Genomic DNA, 22390 nt, shown 5'->3' on the forward strand with positions numbered 1-22390 from the left:
CGAGTTACAAACGGGTACAGAAGGAGAGAGGGCCCTGCCCATGAGGGCTTACAATCTATATGGTATGGGAGAAGGACACAGTAGGAGAGGGTGAAGTTGGTCATGGCGGTATAGAGGCAGCAGGGTCACTGGTTGTAGGCTTGTCTGAAGAGGTGTTTTTTTTTTCAGGTTTCTTTTGAAGGATTCCACTGTAGGGGAGAGTCTGATATGTTGGGGTAGCAAGTTCCAGAGTGTGGGGGATGCACGGGAGAAATCTTGGAGCCGATTGTGGGAAGAGGCGATAAGAGGATAGGAGAGAAAAAGGTCTTTTAAGGATCGGAGATTGCGTGTGGGGATGAATCGGGAAAGTAGCTCAGATGTAGGGACACACTGTGTGCATAGGCGTGCGCAGCCTATTGCATTAGGGTGTGCACCCTAAAGCACAAACACAGACGCAGAGCACGCACCTGTGTATGTATGTATGTATGTATATATATATATTATATACACATACACACACACACACACACACATATATACACAAATACACTCTGTATACATACAGACCTGCACTATCAATATAATGAAGGGAGAAGAAATCATTTTTAAACTTACCGTATTTTTCGCCCTATAAGACGCTCTATTCGCCCTATAAGGTTTTAGAGAGGGACAATAAGAAAAAAAAATGTCATTACACCTCAGGTCAGACCACCAATCAGACCCCCAATGTCGATAAGACCCCAATAAGACCTCAGATCAGACCCCAATGTGAATGACCCCCAATCAGACCTCAGATAAGAGCCCCAGTGCCTCATATCAGCCCCCAGTGCCCCATATAAAATTAAAAAAAAAAAACACTTTCCTGCTCCGGACGCTGCCGCTCCTCACCGCTCGCGCTCGGTAATCTTCTTGTACAGTATGCTGTGTGGGCACGCCTTCACAGTGGAGCGCATGAGGACCAGGAAGAGGTGAGTATAGCGCTTCCTGGCCCTCTGGTACTAATAACTTGATTAGTATTCGCCCCATAAGATGCAGGGGCATTTTTCCCCCACTTTTGGGGGAAAAAATGCATCTTATGGGGCGAAAAAGTGCAGAACGGGGGTGACAGAACCAGTGTTTCCTCTAAGCCTTGGCAGCTGCTGAGCGGGATCGGCTCAGAGCTGGGCACAGCGCCATCAAAGGTGGGCGATAGGAAAACCTAAGATAATTGTCACATCAAAGAGCATAAAAACCACTGCGCCATCCCATACAATACAGTATAACCCCTACACCATCCCGTACAATACAGTATAACCCCTGCACCATCCCGTACAATATACAGTATAGTGCTTATAGTATGTAGAGTGAATCTGGATCGCACCTCCTCATTACTATGCTACTGATATGACCATTGTTTACGATAATAAAGCAGCATTTCTTATGATAAAACATGGCTATGCAGCAATGCTATCAATCATTTGCTGTGCACTAGAAGAGGCAATTAGTATACAGTTTGATCAAAGAGCATAGGACCACTTACCGCGACAAGGTTGCCTCTTGTTTAAGTGGGAACCTACTCTAACCATGGCGCAGAGCCGTGCGGCGACCACCGCGCCTCCACACCGCTCCAGCAGGCAATGGGATCCAGCAGCCGCGCAGCGGCCCCACTATACAGTGAGGCCACCTGGGCCTCGGGTCCCATCACTCCACCAGCACGGCACAGAAGCAGCGACGGCCACCGTCCAGCGCCGCATGTGAACTGGTGCAAAAGGTTCACCTGTTCACGGCCTCCCAGGAACTCCAACTGGGATGTGGTAGGAATTTATAGACCCTATGCAGACTTCTGCTAATTTAAAAGCACCTGAGCTTAAAATGGGGAGAAGTGCTGATTCAGAGGGGGGAAAAAGAAACTATAGTGGAAATGCTTATAGTATGTAGAGTGAATCTGGATCGCACCTCCTCATTACTATGCTACTGATATGACCATTGTTTACGATAATAAAGCAGCATTTCTTATGATAAAACATGGCTATGCAGCAATGCTATCAATCATTTGCTGTGCACTAGAAGAGGCAATTAGTATACAGTTTGATCAAAGAGCATAGGCCCACTTACCGCGACAAGGTTCCCACTTAAACAAGAGGCAACCTTGTCGCGGTAAGTGGGCCTATGCTCTTTGATCAAACTGTATACTAATTGCCTCTTTATAGTGCACAGCAAATGATTGATATAACCGCTGTCTAGCCATGTTTTATCATAAGAAATGCTGCTTATTACATACAGTAGTCAATAGTATAGGAATGAGGAGGTGCGATTTAGTTTCACTCTACAAACCATGATTTCATTGCTCTATAGTCTTTTCTCCCCCATACTAAGTCAGCACTCCTCCCCATGTGGCACAGGTGCTCTTTACTTAAATTAGCAGAAGTCTGCACAGGGTTTTAATTCCTACCACATCCCAGTTGGAGTTCCTGAGAAGCTGTGAACAGGTGATCCTTTAGCACCAGTTCACATGCGGCGCTGGATGGCGGCCGTCGCTGTTTCTGTGCTGTGCTGGTGGAGCTGTGGGATCCGAGGCCTAGGTGGCTCCGCTGTACAGCGGGGTAACTGGTTGGCTGCTGGATCCCATTGCCTGCTGGAACAGTGTGGAGACGCGGTGGTCGCCACACAGCACTGCGCTACGGTTAGAGTAGGTTCCCACTTAACAAGAGGCAACCTTGTCGCGGTAAGTGGGCCTATGCTCTTTGATCAAACTGTATACTAATTGCCTCTTTATAGTGCACAGCAAATGATTGATATAACCGCTGTCTAGCCATGCTTTATCATAAGAAATGCTGCTTATTACATACAGTAGTCAATAGTATAGGAATGAGGAGGTGCGATTTAGTTTCACTCTACAAACCATGAATATACAGTATAGTTCTCTCTGTTATCACTGGACATTGCTCTCCATATATAAACCATACGGGGGGAAAAATCTCATTGATCCAGAGAACTTGCATAGAAAAACTAATAACCAAGAGGCTAAACAAAACCCTGTTTCTGACCCTTATGTTAAAACATAACTTTCATTTGATTGCTCTAATACCTAAAGGAAAATTTTTTTTTTTTTAAATGCTGCTCTTTCTCTAGGTGACCTTATGTTTATAGTAGTGGTAATAGAGTCTCAGGGGTCTATAAAAGCAGCTACACTATTTTTGCAAACCTTTGAGACTCTATTAACACTACTATCAACATAAGGTCATCTAAAGAAACAGTAGTTTTAAAAAAAAAAAAAATCCTTTAGGTGTTAAAACATAACTTTCATTAGATTGCTCTAACACCTAAACGGAAAAAAAAATAATTTAAAAAAAAAATGCTTTTTCTCTAGATGACCTTATGTTGATAGTAGTGTTAATAGAGTCTCAAAGGTCTGTAAAAATAGTGTAGCTGCTTTTATAGACCCCTGAGACTCTATTACCACTACTATAAGGTCATCTAGAGAAACAGCAGCTTTTTAAAATGATTTTTTCCATTAGGTGTTAAAGCAATCAAATGAAAGTTATGTTTTAACATAGGGGTCAGAAGCAGGTGTTTTTTTAGCCTCTGTCTTGGCTATTAGTTTTTCAATTCATAAAGCTCCACATGGAGCTCCCACCCAGCAGTAGATAGAAGCCTGCAGGACACTTCACATGGGCACTTCACCTGGGCACATGGTGATGGCTCCATTCCTATGCTGTCCCTGGCACATCACCTGGGCACATGGTGATGGCTCCCTTCCTATGCTGTCCCTGGCACTTCAGCAGCAGGGGCGGCGCGCTTCCTGTATTCATAATAACTGAAAAGGAAGCTACTGCTGCTGTGTTCAGCTCCCGAGAGAAGGGGGTGTGAGAGGATCAGCCAATAGTAGGGCAGCCAGCTGATACTGGCCAATCAGCAGCCTCCTCCCTTATAACAGAGCTCTGTAATGTACAGAGCTCTGTTATTGGAGATTTCAGGCATCAGCTGTATTGCTCTGCTGCCTGCAGTGCCGCACATTGTAAACCTCAAGTCGGCTTGATTAGGGTGTGCCCAGGCACACCCGGCACACCTCATGCGCACGCCTATGACTGTGTGTTGAGGACAGTGGCGACTCTAAGAGCAATATATAGGGGGGGCACATAAGATACCACAGTCATAAATGGGGGGGCACTAATAATTTTCACCACTTAATCATACTACTGAAAAAAACGAAATAAGTATATATAAATAAAATTGCAAAATACGAGAGTATTGCGGTATGCAGGGATAAATTTCTATTGTACTAACCGAATACTTAAAAAACAAGCTTTCAAGAGTTTTCCTTTCTCCCTTGGTATTGTGTAGTGTACGGGGACTGTAATACCCGTCACTACCAAAGGTCACTTGGTGTGCTGTCGTCCCCCCTTACTTATGGGGAAGTTGGTATATGTCAGTTTTATAAAATGTCATGTAATGTAATGCATGTATTTCCCTGTTACTATGAAACTTGCAAGTACAGGCCTGCTAGGGGTGTCATTCCAGCTTCTAGTCATTAGAGGGAGCTAGGGAGCCCTAGTTTATATAAGGCCCAGTCAAGGAAGGGAAAGTCAGAGTGTAGTCTAGCTCAGAGTGCCTGCCTACAGCTGCATCCTGTAGTCTGAAGCTGGAGCTTAGACTATGTCAGAGACCAGTCCAGGCCTGAAGCCTGCGGACCAGGAGAGGGTATTGCAGTCCCTGTAACCGGGTTCCAGATCTCAAGAGAAGGTTCCCCTCCTGAATATATATGCAGAAGCAGGAAGACCACAGTGCAGAAGTTTCCAGAAGCTGAGGGAAACAGGGGCCAAGTGCAGAGAAGCAAGAGGTACTCAGAATAACAGAGGAGGTACTTTATAAAGCTACAGCCAAGGATATAAAGCCAGAACTAGGTTAATGGGCCTTGGAGAAGATTTGCTATATTCCAGGATCAGACAGAAATAGAGTGCAAGCTCCTGTACTGCAAGTCCTGTGTTTAACACTCTGTAATAACCTTGCTAAATCTGTATTGCCTGCATCGACCGTATTGCCAAATCAACTGTATGCAAAGGAACTGTGCTTCCGTGAATGTCTCTGCATGAAACCTACTAAAGTTGGAGTTCTGTTTAACATCACGTGGTCCCTCACTTATTCCTGCTATCCGCAAACGGCGTGCCACCGTTTACTTGGCACTGGCGTCACGAACAATTTCTACCATCACCTGCCTATGCAGAGAGTCAGCCGTACCAGGTTAGTGTATATTGCACTACTACACCCAGGAACACTATTACACACAACTTGAGTACGCTGCACCTCTCTTTTGGCGTCACGAACAGGATACGCACGCTTTCTAGTGCAAGAAGCGTGAACTTTGTGCCTTATACAGTTGCCCTGTGACCAAAGTGACAATTTTCCTGTTTATTTAAAGTGGACTTTGTGGACTAAAAATTATACCCAAAGTGTACCAAAAACTTCTAAAAAGCGCTGTGCAGTGTTGCGCTACTCAGAGGAAGAAAATCGCCACATTGGAATGTGGTTTTATGGACTTTTTATCATCCTGCTTGCTGTCAGTGAATAGACAGCGTTTCTTGCTAAAGATGGCCGCTGAGCTTGCTGAATTTACTGCTGCGTCATCTTCATCCCGAAAAGGCGGGAAAAGTTGGCGCCTTTCTGAGGAAATAGCGGGAAGGAGTTCAAGGTCAGGCGCCACTACTTATCTGGACATTTGCATGTCTGCCAGCATGGACACCGCCTTCCATATACTGGAATACCTGGGGGGCGGCCTCCCAGTGCAATGGGAGGAGCTGGCTGCTTTAATTGACGCGACCCTATCGCTCTCCTCAGAAGGATCGAGCATGTTGGAAACTGAGCAGAGCGTTGCTGCAGCGTCCGCACCTGAGATTGCAAAAATGACTGACATCGGTGTAGAGCCAGAGGAGGCTCCACCGGCCTACTCTTCGGGACTGGAGAAACCCGCCTGCCGCCCAAGGGAGAAAGAACCAGAGCCCTAATATGGCTCGTGGAGGGACTTCTTTCAGCCCTCTTTCGAATGGTCCTCACTAATGGCGGAGATCCGGGAGGCCGCTATAAAGCGGAATACTAAGACCAAGATCGTTTATGAAGAATTGACTAAAACCATCCATGAAAAGCACACTAACACCCAACCCCGCCTGGAAAGGAGAAAGGGGTTGGTGGTGTCCTTCGACAAAATCCGTGGCTACGGGTTTATCCAAGACTATCTGACTGGCAGAGACCTATATGTGAATAAAAGGTCTGTCAAAAGAGACTACCTCCCTTCTTATCAGCACAGCCTCCGTGAGGGAGAGGAAGTGGAGTACACCCCTGCCGAGAGCCTGCGAGGCCCTTATGCCACTGCCGTGACCCGTCCCAAACGCGCACCTGAGGACTGGGAGGCAGAAGAAGGAGAAGACTACTCTGGCTGCGAGCGGGAACCTGAACGCTCTCCAGAGCCGGCCCATCACGCCTTTCAGGAGCGGAGCTCCTTCATTGGGCCTAACGTCTTCTGGCAGCCAACCGTGTTGGAGAAATGGGTGAGCCCCTACCCTTCCCCCGAGCTGCCTCGTCGGGAGAAGACCATACAGGAACTGGAGAATTTAAAAGGACTTCAAGATACCTTTAAGAACATCCGGACGGGTCGGAGACCAGACGCATCGCCAGAACCTGCAAAGGCCGAGTCCGCGCCATCGGTGACTGTACCTGCGCCGGCGGCGCCAGCAGATGACAGCGACTCCGACACAGAGAGCATCGGTGAGCAGATTATCCGGCTGGAGGAGAAGTTGCGGGAGCTGCGCAAGATCGCGACCGCCAGGATCCAGACGCCGCCAAAGAAGGACGAGGTAAGGGTGCCTGTCACCACCCGTAGACCACCTTCTGCTGCCACCGCTCCGTCAGTGTCCCAAGGGAGACCCCCGGTTGCTGTGGATAGCCGCGCCGAGCCCACCAGACCGCTTGAGGCGGCGGTAACCACACCATTCCACCCCACAATCATTATGCCGGGACCGGTACGGTCCACCCAAGGGTTTACCCCTAGGCCCATGGGGCCAATACCTATTAGGGGCCCCTTCACCTTGCAACTGCCCCCCAATACAGTTATGTGGGCACATCCTCCTGTAGAGGACTACTACAGGCCGTACTTGCCAGCAGAGCCAAGTGGTTATGATATGCCACAGTGAATCAGCCTGCTAGGCCTTTGATTTATTTCACCGCAGAAATATGGTGTTAACCCTTCCAGGACAGGAGTCCTATGTTTCCTGGTCCTTTGTTGCGGCTGCCAGTTCATCCACGGCTCAGTGGTAGGTGTTGACCACTGAAATCACAAAGTCAGCAAGGCCAAGTTTGTTTCCAGGATCTCCTGCCTGCTTTTGCTACCCCACGCCAAGTTGTGCCTGTTCCTTTGTTGCACCTTTTACCCTTCACCCCCTTTTCAGGTTGATCTGGGGTTTTACAGCACTTTTCTTGCTGTCCTTTTATTGTGCAACTTGATACTAAGGAACCGTGCCCGGAGACAGACTCAAAAGAACCTGAGCCTCTGAGATTTTTGTTCTTTTAAAAGGAAATGTGCCCAGAGATGGACTCCACCGCATGAGAGCCTCTGTGATTTATAGGAAGATAACCTGGGTACGGACTCATGTTTGTTCTTTGAGCCTCCAAAAACTTTTATACTGTTTTATCCCTTTTACTGTTTTATCATGGACTTATTCATTGTCATGGACTATCCTGGTTATAATGTTACGCTGTGCCAGGTCAGCGCCCCCGTTCCATTCACTATCCTGAGAGAAGAGAACGACGCCCCTTGTCATCACCCTGCACCTTTGCCAATTGGACCTGATGTAAATGTAAATGCAGATGAATTACATGTGTGTATGCCTGCATGTCTCTTTTTCTATTTCAGGTAGAGATTCCAGTTGGGCGACCCATGATGGAGTACGAGGTCGTACTCAGCTTAAAGCAGTGGGGTATGTAGTGTACGGGGACTGTAATACCCGTCACTACCAAAGGTCACTTGGTGTGCTGTCGTCCCCCCTTACTTATGGGGAAGTTGGTATATGTCAGTTTTATAAAATGTCATGTAATGTAATGCATGTATTTCCCTGTTACTATGAAACTTGCAAGTACAGGCCTGCTAGGGGTGTCATTCCAGCTTCTAGTCATTAGAGGGAGCTAGGGAGCCCTAGTTTATATAAGGCCCAGTCAAGGAAGGGAAAGTCAGAGTGTAGTCTAGCTCAGAGTGCCTGCCTACAGCTGCATCCTGTAGTCTGAAGCTGGAGCTTAGACTATGTCAGAGACCAGTCCAGGCCTGAAGCCTGCGGACCAGGAGAGGGTATTGCAGTCCCTGTAACCGGGTTCCAGATCTCAAGAGAAGGTTCCCCTCCTGAATATATATGCAGAAGCAGGAAGACCACAGTGCAGAAGTTTCCAGAAGCTGAGGGAGACAGGGGCCAAGTGCAGAGAAGCAAGAGGTACTCAGAATAACAGAGGAGGTACTTTATAAAGCTACAGCCAAGGATATAAAGCCAGAACTAGGTTAATGGGCCTTGGAGAAGATTTGCTATATTCCAGGATCAGACAGAAATAGAGTGCAAGCTCCTGTACTGCAAGTCCTGTGTTTAACACTCTGTAATAACCTTGCTAAATCTGTATTGCCTGCATCGACCGTATTGCCAAATCAACTGTATGCAAAGGAACTGTGCTTCCGTGAATGTCTCTGCATGAAACCTACTAAAGTTGGAGTTCTGTTTAACATCACGTGGTCCCTCACTTATTCCTGCTATCCGCAAACGGCGTGCCACCGTTTACTTGGCACTGGCGTCACGAACAATTTCTACCATCACCTGCCTATGCAGAGAGTCAGCCGTACCAGGTTAGTGTATATTGCACTACTACACCCAGGAACACTATTACACACAACTTGAGTACGCTGCAATTGCTTCAGACCTGAGAAAGAGAGAAACACTCTTGAAAACTTTTCTAGTTTCAGCAAACACCAGGGCTGTGTAAATAATCCCATATGTTAAACATGTCACTAAAGAAGACCAATGAACAGACGCTCACAGGCTTATTCACAAAAGGGTGAAGAGTTTGGAGAAGGGAACAATCTAGGACAACATAACTGAATAGGAAAGTGAGCTGAATTGGATAATTTTTTTCAAATCAGCTATATCTTCCTATATTGTTCACTTCTCCTGACTTCTCCAAACTCTTCACCCTTTTGTGAAATAACCCTGTGGGCGTTGTTGGTGTGTGCAACTGATACTACTTATTCTGCTTGTAACGCAGAATGCGACAGTCAGGGGTGCATGTAACGCAGGAAGCGCTGGTCAGGCGTGCATGTAATGCAGGGGTGCGGGTCAGGGGTGCATGTAATGCAGGGGTGCTGGTCAGGGGTGCATGTAATGCAGGGGTGCTGGTCAGGGGTGCATTGCAGAAAGAAAAGGTACTTACAGTTCTGATGTGCTCTGTCCTCGTGCCTTCTTCCTCTAGGCGTGGTGGCAGGGGAGGGGCGCGCAACGATGTTTTCTTATGTTAAATCACCAAGTCGCATTCTTTTCTGCCTCTGCAGGCCCTGCTAGGCTGAAATACACAGGCAGCCAATGGCAGTCCTGCCCTCTCCCAGCCAATAGCAGCTGAGGTGGGCAGGGGAAGATTCACTTGGCTGCCGACTGCAGAGGAGCCAGTAGTGAAGCGGATGGGCAGCATGGACAGTACTTTAATACTTTCAGTTTGGCAAAACTGAGTTCCAGGGCCGTCTTTAATATTGATTGGACCCTGGGCAAGAGTTTACTTGGGCCCCCTGGATCCCGCCTTCCCACACCTTAGCATGCAATCACGCCCTCCACCACAAGACACACACAAAAATAATAATAATCTACACACCTCGTAGAGTAGTAAACTTTAATAATGATGAGTGGCCGGTAGAGGTGTTCCTTGGCAGTAATGTAAATACTGAATTTTTTTTCTGAAAAGGCAGTGTTTACATTAAAACGCTTGAAGAGACATGCTATAGACACCAGAACTACTACGTTTAGCTGTTGTGGTTCTGGTGACTATAATGTCCCTTAATATAGAGGAAAAAAATCAGCACTAAATTATCAAATAAATGGCTGTATCATTATTCTAAAAATTTTAAAAGCACAACTTCTGACACAAATATATAGGATTTTGCACATGCCTCTTACATCCAGTGACGTCTCTTTGATCTAGATGTTCTTTTTCCTCATCTTCTCCTTTCAGACCTTCAGACCAGACCACCATTTTTCAGCCATTTCTCATCTCTGCAGTTTGACAAACAAAATCTTAGTTTACTATTTTTCCATCATCCTCCCATCTTCTGGACAAATCATCCTACCACTCCCAATACTGTGCCGCTGGGCTCCCCAATACTATACTGCAGAAACAGATAAACTCCCTGATAATAGTAGTACCATGCAGATAGTGCCCTTCAATAATTATTGGCACACAGTGCCCTAAAATAACTGCGCCCAGCAAATAGTGCCCCTGATACTAATAGTGTAAACATAACGTCCACCAAAAATAATTGTGGTAAGCTGATACTGTGCCAAGGTGCCCCAACAGTAATAGTGCTCCCAAAAGTCCCACCAATAGGAATAATTCACTACTAGAGCACACATGGTAGTAATAGTGCTCCTACAGTGCCCCCAACATGTCCCCACTGTGCCCCAGAAGTAATAATGCTTCCATATGTGCCCATACTAGTAATCATGTTGCCCATAGACCCCCAGTAGTAATAAAGCCCATCATAATGCCCCCCAGCAGTAATAATTCTCCTTATAATGTGCCAGTGCAAAAAATACCTCTTTTTAATGCCCCCAGTTGAGCTAATATCCCCATAGTGCCCCCATAATGTGCCAGTATAAAATACCACTATATAGTGCCCCGAGTAAATGTCCCCATAGTGCTCCCCCCCCTTTTTTCCTAGTGCCCACCATAATGTATCAGTATAAAATGCCCAATATATAGTGCCCCAGTAGATGCCCTCAGTGTCCCCCATAATTTGCAAGTGTAAAATACCCCTTCTTAGTGCCCCCCCATAGATGAGCCCATAGTACTCCTCTCTCTCCTTCCCCATAGTACCCACCATAATGTGCCACAGTATAAAATGCCCCTATACAGAGCCCCCCATATAAAATACCCATTCTTTGTGGCCTCAGTAGAAGCCTCCATAGTGTTCTTCTCCCCCCTTCCTGCATATAAAATACCCCTTCTTTGCAGCCTCAGTAGATGCCCCCAATAATGTGCCAGTAAGAAGTGCCCCCATAGATGCCCCCATAGTGCCACACAATAATGTGCCAGTAAAAAGTGCCACCAATAATGTACTAGTAAGAAGTGCCCCTATAGATGCCCCCCAATAATGTGCCAGTAACAAGTGCCCCCATAAATGCCCCCAATCATGTGTCTGTAACAAGTACCCCAATAGATGCCCCCCAATCATGTGCCAGTAACAAGTGCCCCCATAGATGCCCCCAATCATGTGCCAGTAACAAGTGCAACACCAGTATGATGAGTGGCATATGGTAGGAAGAGGACCCTGTTACCAGCCTCGAACTGGCCCATAGGGCATTAGGTGAATCCCCTGGTGGGCCCAGGCCAGGGTGGGAATCTAGTCCTTCACCCCCTGCACAAGTGGCACAGCACACTGACTGTACTACATACAGGGCAGCATACAGTATATCATCCAGCCTATGCATCCATATAAAAAACTGGGTAGATTATTTACCCTATTATTATAGAGGCCTTAGGTGGCTGAGATGACGCAGGCACAGAGGCAGTCCAGACAGTATCCTCCCCATCGTCAGTCATCTTGCAGTGTGTTGCTGCACTCTGCCGCCCTGTCACCACGTGCCCCTGGCTCACATAACTAGGAGGTCCAAGGCAAGAGCCGGTCAGCAGGCTACTGATAGGCTCTCCAGGACAGTACAGTCTAAGGCATGGGGTAGGCAGTGGGCTACTACTTAAAAAATATGATTGCGCAGTTTTATGGATTTGCGAATGGGGTAAGGTGATATTTGCATGCAGTTCTACACTAGGGCCCAGAATGTAATTTACTGCTAGGTTCTAGGCACCTCAGAGCAACACTGCCCATTACAGACTCTGCACTGGGATCCTAGTGATTCAGGATACACCTCTTACTGGTATGCTGTTATAAAATGTCCTAAAAACTGAATTCAGTTGGTGAATTTGCATCTCAAAATGAATCCGCTAATCTAATTAAGAGCAGAAACTTCTCTGCCTGTAAATTAGTCACTGGTGCCTCGGCCAACAATATGTGGCGCGAGGACTCACATGGTTGACTCACATGGCTTGTGTAGACCCATGTCTTATGAAATGTAGGCAAGAGGAGGAGCTATTACGTTAACAGACAGGATTTGAACTCACAACCTTCTACATTACAGCCAAGAATCTTAACCACTACAGTATAGTGCTGCATGTCCAGTTACTTAAAAAAATATATATATATATGAGACTTCTGCTGTATAGGAATACTTACTACTAGTAAGTATTCCTATACAGCAGAAGTCAAATTTTTTTTTGTTATGCGAAGTCTCGTGAGACTTCGGGAAGTAATAACTTTGGCTCATAGGGGCCAATACATTCTAATACTGTACGGCGCGCTCGCTCCGTACAGTAATCAAACGAAGAATTATGCGAATCGACTTTGAATGTGTTATCCGAAGTCCATTCGCTCATCCCTACTTGCAATGTTTCGTTTCACGACAACTATGTCTGATAGTTGTGGGTCCCACCTCTGGGAGCCACACCTATACTTAGAACAGGGCCTGCAAAGTGTCAAAAGGCGCACTGACCATGTGTGGCCAGTGGCCACCCTCCATTCATTCCTATGGGACCGGCGAAAAAAGTTGGGTGCGGCCACCTCTCTATTCACTTCTATGGGGCTTATGGAAATAGCCGAGCCAGCGCCGTGGTGAGCATGGAGTTTTTAGCTCTTCAGCACAAGAACCAGGGGGAAAATAAGCTAGACAATAGCGATATGATATGCACATTATGCAGGTAGAAAGGTTCATCATGTACAGACATCAATTTGCACTGATGTTCTTTTACAACTAAATCAGTGCCAGGGAAACCAAATGCGTTTTTTTTCCATACCGCATGCAGTTTTTAAGGACATCATTTAGCAGCACTCTTTTTTTCTAAATGACTGTGTGAACATTTTCTTGCTTTTTTCTAAAGAGATGTCCAATGATCAGCTGTAACTTATAAGGAAACCTGAATGCAAGAGGTCAATTTCCCTGTCACCCCACCACAGGGAAAATGAAGCATTATGCAGGTCCCATTAAACCCTTCCCGCTTTGTGACATACTGTACTATTACGTACTATTATAGAGCACTAGTAGTTAACATACTGTTCTGTAACAGTATACCATGCTGATGGCTCAGGAGCTTGCAAATTCTGGCTGTATTATACAGCAGACACCTGGCTCTCATTGCCGGGATCAAAGATAACTCTGATCCTAGCAATTTAACCCCTCAGACGTCAATGTCCTCCAATAAGCGGGCTGCTGAGTACTTAAGTACATGGTTAACTTATTTTTAAAGAATTTTTGATGTCAATATCTATATTTAAACAAAAAACATAAAATCCTGCAGTTTTTGCACTGGCCACTAGGGCTAATAATAGGTTCCACTTCTTGGTCTGCACAGATCACTTTACTGCAGTTATCTGCTTATATATATATACAGAGGTGATATCACTACAGGTAGGATTAGAATGGCAGATAAGTCCGGATCCATCATTCACAATAAGTGAATGTCACAGTTTATCTATACTTTCCTTGTACAATGACCTCTGCACAGGTCACTGAGTATGCCTAGAAAACTCTCCCATAGAAGTCAATGAAGTCCCCTCCTGACCATTGTGTCTATGGACCATGGGGCTGCTATAAAGCTATTTTCTTAATGCTTTATAGATGCTGATAAGAACAGCTCAGGCAAGATGGCCGCCCCCATAATCGTGTTAAGGAAATAAAATTCTAAAATCTACAATCAGAAAATAAAAACAGATTAGAAAAAAGGGACATGTGTTACTATCTGGTTTTAACTGGCAGAAAACATTTTTGGTGACACATTTCCTTTAGCATGGCAGCTAGGGGCCTTATGAAGGGTCCCAGGCCTGCCATTTCCTGGTCGCTATGACATCCTGCCTCTGGTTAGATGCAATAGTTTGGTTGTCAGAATGACTATGCACTGTAATACGGATGTATTACAATATATAGTACAAGCGCTCATATTCAAATAATACATTATTTAACTCCTGTGGTGTAAAACAAAACCCCAATGCCAGAACTGTAAATTTTTGATCACCTCGCCTCACCATAAAAAAAATGTCAATACAAAATGATCAAAAGGTGCCATGTATCCCAAATGGTATCAATGAAAACTGTAGCTCTTCTCACCAAAAAATGAGCCCCACGCAGTTCCATTGACAGTAAAATAAAAAAAGTTAAGATTCACCCCAAAATGGTGCCATTAAAAAATACAACTTGACCCTAGTAAAATATGTCCACAGAACTATTAAAAAGTTATGGCTTTTGAAATGCCGTGATTAAAAAGCAACTAATAATGGCCAAGCCCTAGGGTTCACGCACACAACCGTATGCCGGCCATGTCCGTGCTGCGGACCGTAAATTGTGGTCCACAATGCACAGGCACCGATTGAGTGCCTGACGTCTGCAGACATGGACCCATTCACTTGCGTTCCACATCCGACGGTCCGCAGAACAAAAAAGTAGTACATGCACAGCATCTCCCAGTTTGTGGACCCATTCAAGTGATGTTTGCAGGCCGCAATATGGGCATGGGCCCCTGGCTCCTACATTCCTGTGCATAAGCCCTTATAGAGAATGTTCTGCCAATTAAAACAAGAGAGCAGCACACATCCTTTGTTTATAATCTGTCTTTATTTTATTCTTCTTAATAGCATTTAGAAATATGCTTTACAGCAGGCACCATGGTCCATAGACACAATGGTCAGGAGGGGACCTCATTCACTTCTATGGAAGAGTTTTCTAGGCATGCTCTGTGACCTGTGTAGAGGTCAGAAGGGAGGAGATAATCTGTAATATCCCCTATTGTGAATGGTGGATCCTGTGTTGTCTACATATAGGTGATATCTGTCATTCGAATCTTGTAATGGTAAGGAGATAACTGCAGTAAAGTGATCTGTACAGACCATGCTGCGGTTTGCTCTCCGGTATAAGAACGCAACCAAACGGAACGGAATGTATTTTGGAGCATTCCACTCTGTTCAGTTACGTTTTGTCCCCATTGACAATGAATGGGGACAAAACGGAAGCGTTTTTTTCTGGTATTTAGACCATATGACGGATCTCAATACCTGAAAAGAGAAAGGCTAGTTTGAAAGTATAAATCATTGAAGAAAATGCACCAAACGGATATGCCACTGACTATACTAGCTGGTCATACAAGCAGATAATAAAAGCTGAGACTTTTGCCAATATATTCCTGTCAGGAAAATATCGGAGCCCATCATGCACCACGTCACGGTCACTCAGCATGGCAAGGGGTCCTACCACTACGCTAACTGTGGTGTGAACACGGTCTGAAGGTGATGTAATCCAGCTCACAGCCAAGCTTCCACACAACCGCCTAGCAGGACAGCTAATGCAATGTGAACAAAGCCAGACTGTAAGCCACACCCATATCAGACCGTGTGATGGAGGTTTCCAGGTGCAAAGGAATGTTCAATTGCCAGATGAAGGCACATTCAATACATATAAAACAAAATCACAGAATTGCAGTGGCCAATATGGGGGAACTGCTCAAACCCCAAACACTGTAGCGTGTTTCTCATTGGGCGAGCAGTCCCACCGCATGTGGACCGCAGCAAACGACCATCCCGAGCAATTAATGCGTACAAAGGAGGACGCCAGCGAGGTCCACATGCACCACAAAAGCATCCTACACACAGACCAGAGCATTGTGCGGATGAAAATACAATTATATAAATCACTGAAGAAAATGCACCAAACGGATATGCCACTGACTATGCTAGCTGGTCATACAAGCAGATAATAAAAGCTGAGACTTTTGCCAATATATTCCTGTCAGGAAAATATCGGAGCCCATCATGCACGCTACAGTGTTTGGGGTTTGAGCAGTTCCCCCATATTGGTCACTGCAATTCTGTGATTTTGTTTTATATGTATTGAATGTGCCTTCATCTGGCAATTGAACATTCCTTTGCACCTGGAAACCTCCATCACACGGTCTGATATGGGTGTGGCTTACAGTCTGGCTTTGTTCACATTGCATTAGTTGTCCTGCTATGCGGTTGTGTGGAAGCTTGGCTGTGAGCTGGATTACATCACCTTCAGACCGTGTTCACACCACAGTTAGCGTAGTGGTAGGACCCCTTGCCATGCTGAGTGACCGTGACGTGGTGCATGATGGGCTCCGATATTTTCCTGACAGGAATATATTGGCAAAAGTCTCAGCTTTTATTATCTGCTTGTATGACCAGCCAGTATAGTCAGTGGCATATTCGTTTGGTGCATTTTCTTCAGTGATTTATATAATTGTATTTTCATCTGCACAATGCTCTGGTCTGTGTAGGATGCTTTTGTGGTGCATGTGGACCTCGCTGGCGTCCTACTTTGTACGCATTAATTGCTCAGGATGGTCGTTTGCTGCGGTCCACATGCGGTGGGACTGCTCCCCCAATGAGAAACACGCTACAGTGTTTGGGGTTTGAGCAGCTCCCCCATATTTGCCACGATATTTCTGTGGTTCACTTGCGGTGGGACTGCTCACCCAATGAGAAACACGCTACAGTGTTTGGGGTTTGAGCAGTTCCCCCATATTGGCCACTGCAATTCTGTGATCTAGTTTGAAAGTAGCCTTAAACAAAAGGTGATTTTCTGATGATACATAAAATCAATAGGCTGTCCGTGCAATACATAGACATACTACAACTTCTTGTAGAATCCATTTTGGATTATAGATGGGAATCTAAAAAAAAAGAAAGTCCCTTCTATTTACTTTGATTTGCTTAACTACCCTGTTCAGATTTTTTTCTAATTAATTACATTTCTCTCTAATTTGTTTATATGTAACAATGTTGTTTAGTATTTGTAAAAACATAATTTTTTGTGATTTTTGGTGAATTATTGAAACATTTTGTGTGATTTAGGCTACATGCACACGAACATTGTTTGTTTCCGTGTCCATTCCATTTTGCGAATAGGATGCAGACCTATTAATTTCAATGGGTCCGCAAAAAATGCGGACAGCACACCATGTGCTATCCGCATCCGTATCTCCGTTCCGTAGCCCCGCAAACTATTCTTGTCCATTTTAGGCATTGTTACAATGGATCCGCAAAAAAAAGGATGGCATACAGATGTCATCCATTTTTTTTGCGGATCCGCATATAGGAGTCAGCCACTACTCCTATATATAACACTAGAAACACAAAAAGGGGGGGGGGGTCAGCTCATCCCAATACGCAGGTGCACGTTGCTTGTGGCTGCATATATACATCTGACAAACACAAGGTGCAACAGCACACTACAAACCAAAAGTAGATTACATTGCAAATACTATGATAATAACTTAGAGATGCTTAGCAAATACATTTTGTACAAAATCATTTGAGCCCGTCTGCCGAACGCCAAGGCGACCTCTATAAGACGGGTCCTAACACTTGTAGCCCCTGGATTCAATGAAGGCCATTTTGGCTCCACACAGACGTAAATCAAGGGGGCCCAGCATGCATGTGGGACCTGCACTCTCTAGATCCATGGTCGCAGTTATGGCACCCAACAGGTGAGTTTTAGTGTTAGGACCCGTCTTATAGAGGTCGCCTTGGCGTTCGGCAGACGGGCTCAAATGATTTTGTACAAAATGTATTTGCTAAGCATCTCTAAGTTATTAGCATAGTATTTGCAATGTAATATACTTGTAACGGTCACGTCCACACACACACAGGGGGAAGGGTAGTGACCACTGCGCTCCACCCTCACCCCTGGCCCTGCCTACTTGCCTCACGAGTCCTGATGACAGGGGACAACTGGACGGCAGTCCCTAACTTAGGATATGTGCAGGGAAGACAGACAAGACAAAATACGGAACATGAACGGACCGGGTAAGAACCAAGAGAGCTACGCAGTACAACGGATTAAGCAAAGAATGGTCAGGAGAAGCCGGGGTCAAATACCAGGAGAGTAGCGAAGTACAAGAGGAGTCCTAAGAGAGTAGTCAGGTGGGAGCCGAGGTCACAAAACCAGGAAGTATGCGCAGTACAGGAGGAGCAGGCAGAGGATCGTCAGGGAACAGGATCAGGTAAATATTCAGTAGTCCAACAAATAGCCAGGAACCTAGAAATTAACAGGCAACCTGTAGCCAGCAGGCTGCCTGTATTTATAGTGGGGAGTGAGGGTCATGTGACGTGGCCAGCGTCACATGACCGACAGACCAAACAGTCGAGCACCGAGTGATCAGCTTGGCGCTCAAGACAGACTAGGAGCAGGGAGCCACCCAGCTAGTAAAGCCGCCCTGGGAATGAGGTCAAACACAGAACCTCATTCCAAAAGCTAAGCAACAGTTCTGCGGGCAATGGGGGACCGAGTGCACCTTCGGAACCCCGTGACAGTACCCCCCCTTTTACGAGGGGCCACCGGACCCAAGACTTCAGGCGATGGCTTTTCAGGGTGTTCTAAATGAAATTTACGAACAAGTCTAGGAGCATGAACCTCCCTGGCAGGTACCCAAGATCTCTCTTCAGGTCCATACCCCTTCCAGTGAATCAGGTACTGCAAGGAATTACGCACCTTCCTGACATCCACTATTTTAGACACCACATACTCGACAGCATCATTAACAAGAACCGGCGGAGGCAAGGCTTTCAATGGTACTACCGGTTCAAAATATTTTTTAAGTAGAGATTTATGGAACACATTATGAATGTGGAATGACTCGGGCAGCTCCAACCTAAATGATACCGGGTTAATCACCTCCGTGATCTTATATGGACCAATAAAACGAGGAGCAAATTTTCTAGAAGCTACCTTGAGAGATAGATTCTTGGAGGACAACCATACTTTATCCCCAACCTGAAAGTTCACCCCCCTTGAACGTCTCCTATCGGCCTTGAGTTTTTGAGAACTCTCAGCCTTTTCTAGGTTCGATTGAACCCGGGCCCAAACAGTGCACAGTTCGGAGGAGAGTTTATCAGCTTCATGGTTAGAGGAGGAGACGGACGACCCAGAATGAAAACGGGGATGAAAACCATGGTTACAAAAGAAAGGGGAGACCCCAGCAGAAGAATTGACACGGTTATTCAGAGCAAATTAAGCCAACGGAAGGAATTTGACCCATAATTGCTGGTCATCAGCAACATACAACCTCAGGAATTGTTCCACAGATTGATTAAGGCGTTCAGTCTGCCCATTACTCTCAGGATGGTAGGCGGAAGAAAAAGACAACAAAATTTTACATCTTTGACAGAAGGCCCTTCAGAATTTGGACACAAACTGCACACCCCTGTCCGAAACAATATTTTCCGGGATGCCATGTAAACGAACAATCTCTCTCACAAAAATAGATGCCAGGGTTTTAGCATTCGGAAGTTTAGACAGGGGAATGAAATGAACCATCTTGCTAAACCTATCGACCACTACCCAAACCACAGTCTTACCCTCCGCCAGCGGTATGTCAGTTATAAAGTCCATCGAGATATGGGACCAGGGTCTACTGGGAATGGGTAGGGGTCGTAGGTTACCAGCAGGGCGAGTCCTAGGTGTCTTAGACCTGGCACAAACCTCACAGGCTGACACGTAGGACTTGACATCCCTGGTCAGAGTGGGCCACCAATAAGATCTAGAAACCAGATCCTTAGTGCCCTCAATACCCGGATGTCCACAAAAGGCAGAATCGTGACACTCACCCAACAGCTGGAGACGAAATTGTACGGGAACAAACAACTTATCTGTTGGGGTGGATACCGGTGCCAGATGTTGTTCAGCCTTAATGCGAGCCGAGATATCCTGGGTTAGAGCCGCTAAGAAGATGTTTGCTGGTAGGATGGATTCAGGCGGCGTCTCAGTGGGTTGAAAAGCATGGAAGCTCCGAGATAATGCGTCTGCCTTCACATTTTTACTTCCCGGCCTGAACGTAATGGAGAAATCAAAACGGGTAAAAAACAGAGCCCATCGGGCTTGTCGGGGATTCAACCTCTTAGCGGACTCGAGAAACATTAGGTTTTTATGGTCAGTGACATCAGTTACTCGATGCCTTGCCCCCTCCAAAAAATGTCTCCACTCCTCAAATGCCCATTTAATGGCCAACAGCTCCCTATTCCCTATGTCGTAGTTTCTCTCCGTGGGAGAGAATTTCCTAGAGAAGAAGGCACACGGTCTCAGGTTAGTGAGGCTAGCAGGACCCTGTGAAAGGACTGCTCCTGCGCCGTCCTCGGACGCATCCACCTCCACAATAAAGGGTCTCTCCTGATCAGGCTGGATCAGAATGGGAGCGCTACTAAATGCCTTTTTTAATGTTTCAAATGAAGAAATGGCCTTGGTAGACCAATTCTCCAAATCCGCCCCTTTCTTAGTAAGGTCGGTCAATGGCTTAGCAATTACAGAAAAATTCATGATAAATTTACAGTAGTAATTAGCGAAACCCAAAAACCGTTGTAAAGCCTTTAAGGATGAAGGCCTTACCCATTCCTTAATTGCTAAAACCTTACCAGGATCCATCTTAAAGGCGTGAGGAGTCAAAACATGCCCTAGAAACAGTATCTCCTGTACACCAAAGACACATTTCTCTTGCTTAGCGAATAGCTGGTTCTCCCTCAACACCTCTAATACTTGTTTGACATGGGACACATGAGATTCGAAATCAGGAGAGAATATCAAAATGTCGTCAAGATAGACAATAATAAATTTACCTAAGAACTCCCTAAGAATATCGTTCATTAAGTTTTGGAACACAGCTGGGGCATTGCTGAGTCCAAAAGGCATCACCTGATATTCAAAGTGTCCTATCGGAGTATTGAACGCTGTCTTCCATTCGTCTCTCTCCTTGATTCGGATTAGATTGTATGCCCCTTTCAGGTCAATCTTGGAAAACCAGGTTGCCCCCAAAACCTGGTTAAATAAATCCGGAATCAATGGGAGAGAGTATCTATTTTGGACAGTGATTTTATTTAATCTCCGGTAATCAATACAAGGCCTAAGACCACCATCCTTCTTTTTAACAAAGAAAAACCCTGCTCTCATAGGAGAGACTGAAGGTCTAATATGCCCTTTAGCAAGGCTCTCCTTAATATAATCTTCCATAGCCTTGCGTTCGGGCCCTGAAAGATTATAAATTCGACCTTTAGGAAATTCGGCACCCTCAATTAGCTCTATGGCGCAATCATAAGGTCTATGGGGGGGTAGAACCTCTGGAGTAAGGGACGAGAACACATCAGAATATTCCTTAATAACAGAGGGTAATGTATTAGACCTTACTGAAACCCCAGCCTGGACCACGGACAAGCATGAGTCACACTTAGGTCCCCATTTCACCAACTCTCCTTTGGACCAATCAATTGTGGGGTTATGTAAACGGAGCCAAGGCAACCCTAGTACCACCTCAACCGGTAGGTTCTCCAGGACTAGAAGAGAACATCTCTCAGAGTGGCACACACCCACGGACAGAGAAATCTCAGAGGTACATGACCTCACCGTACCACCAATCAGGGGAGTAGCATCAATAGCCATGACATGGATAGGTGTAGGTAAAGCAAACATTGGAATACCCAATTTACAAGCAAACTCAAAGTCAATAAAGCTGGCCGCTGAACCGGAGTCAATAAAGGCCTTACCCGGCCACTTATTAACCCCCAGAGAAATTGTTATGGGTACCAAAAGCTTACCTTTAGAAAAATCAGGGTGTACCTGGTCTTTAGGTTGTCTTGCCTTAGAAGACTTGTCAGAGAGGTCCCTCTTAGGACACTTGTTGATCCAATGGCCAGGATCTCCACAGTAGAAGCACTCTCCGCGTCTGCGACGAAGATTACCCCGGGTCATGCCAACCTGCATGGGTTCCTCGGTGGAGACCTCAGTGTTGTCCCTGGAAAAGGCCTCTGGCTGGACCACCATCTGAGAACAGAACTGTCGTTCTTGTCGTCTCTCTCTAACTCGTCTGTCAAGTCGGACAACTAGGGTCATCTCCTCTAAGGTCTCAGGAATTTGGTAATTGACCAATAGATCTTTTAAATTATCAGATAGACCAGACCTAAACTGACTCTTCAGGGCTGGTTCATTCCATCCTGAGGGGACACACCACCGTCTGAATTGGGTGCAATACTCCTCCGCAGGGAGATGGCCCTGAACCAGTGCCCTAAGAGCTGTCTCGGCTACCAGGGCCCTGTCTGGTTCGT

General features: G+C 45.8%; 2 long non-coding RNA genes across 2 annotated transcripts in view; one reads left to right on the plus strand and one right to left on the minus strand.

Moving 5' to 3' along the window:
* LOC120985958 overlaps positions 1 to 22390 on the minus strand; it is a 154232-nt gene that overhangs the window by 760 nt on the left and 131082 nt on the right. The gene's annotated exons all lie outside the window — the stretch shown is intronic.
* The window catches only part of LOC120985959, a 1109413-nt gene continuing 1101722 nt past the window's right edge, over positions 14700 to 22390 (plus strand). The window contains exon 1 of the long non-coding RNA XR_005775612.1: positions 14700 to 14731. This is a non-coding gene — a long non-coding RNA (uncharacterized LOC120985959). The remainder of the gene's footprint in view (positions 14732 to 22390) is intronic.

Source organism: Bufo bufo, chromosome 1 (genome assembly GCF_905171765.1).
Source record: "Bufo bufo chromosome 1, aBufBuf1.1, whole genome shotgun sequence".
NCBI classification, from domain to species: Eukaryota; Metazoa; Chordata; class Amphibia; order Anura; family Bufonidae; genus Bufo; species Bufo bufo.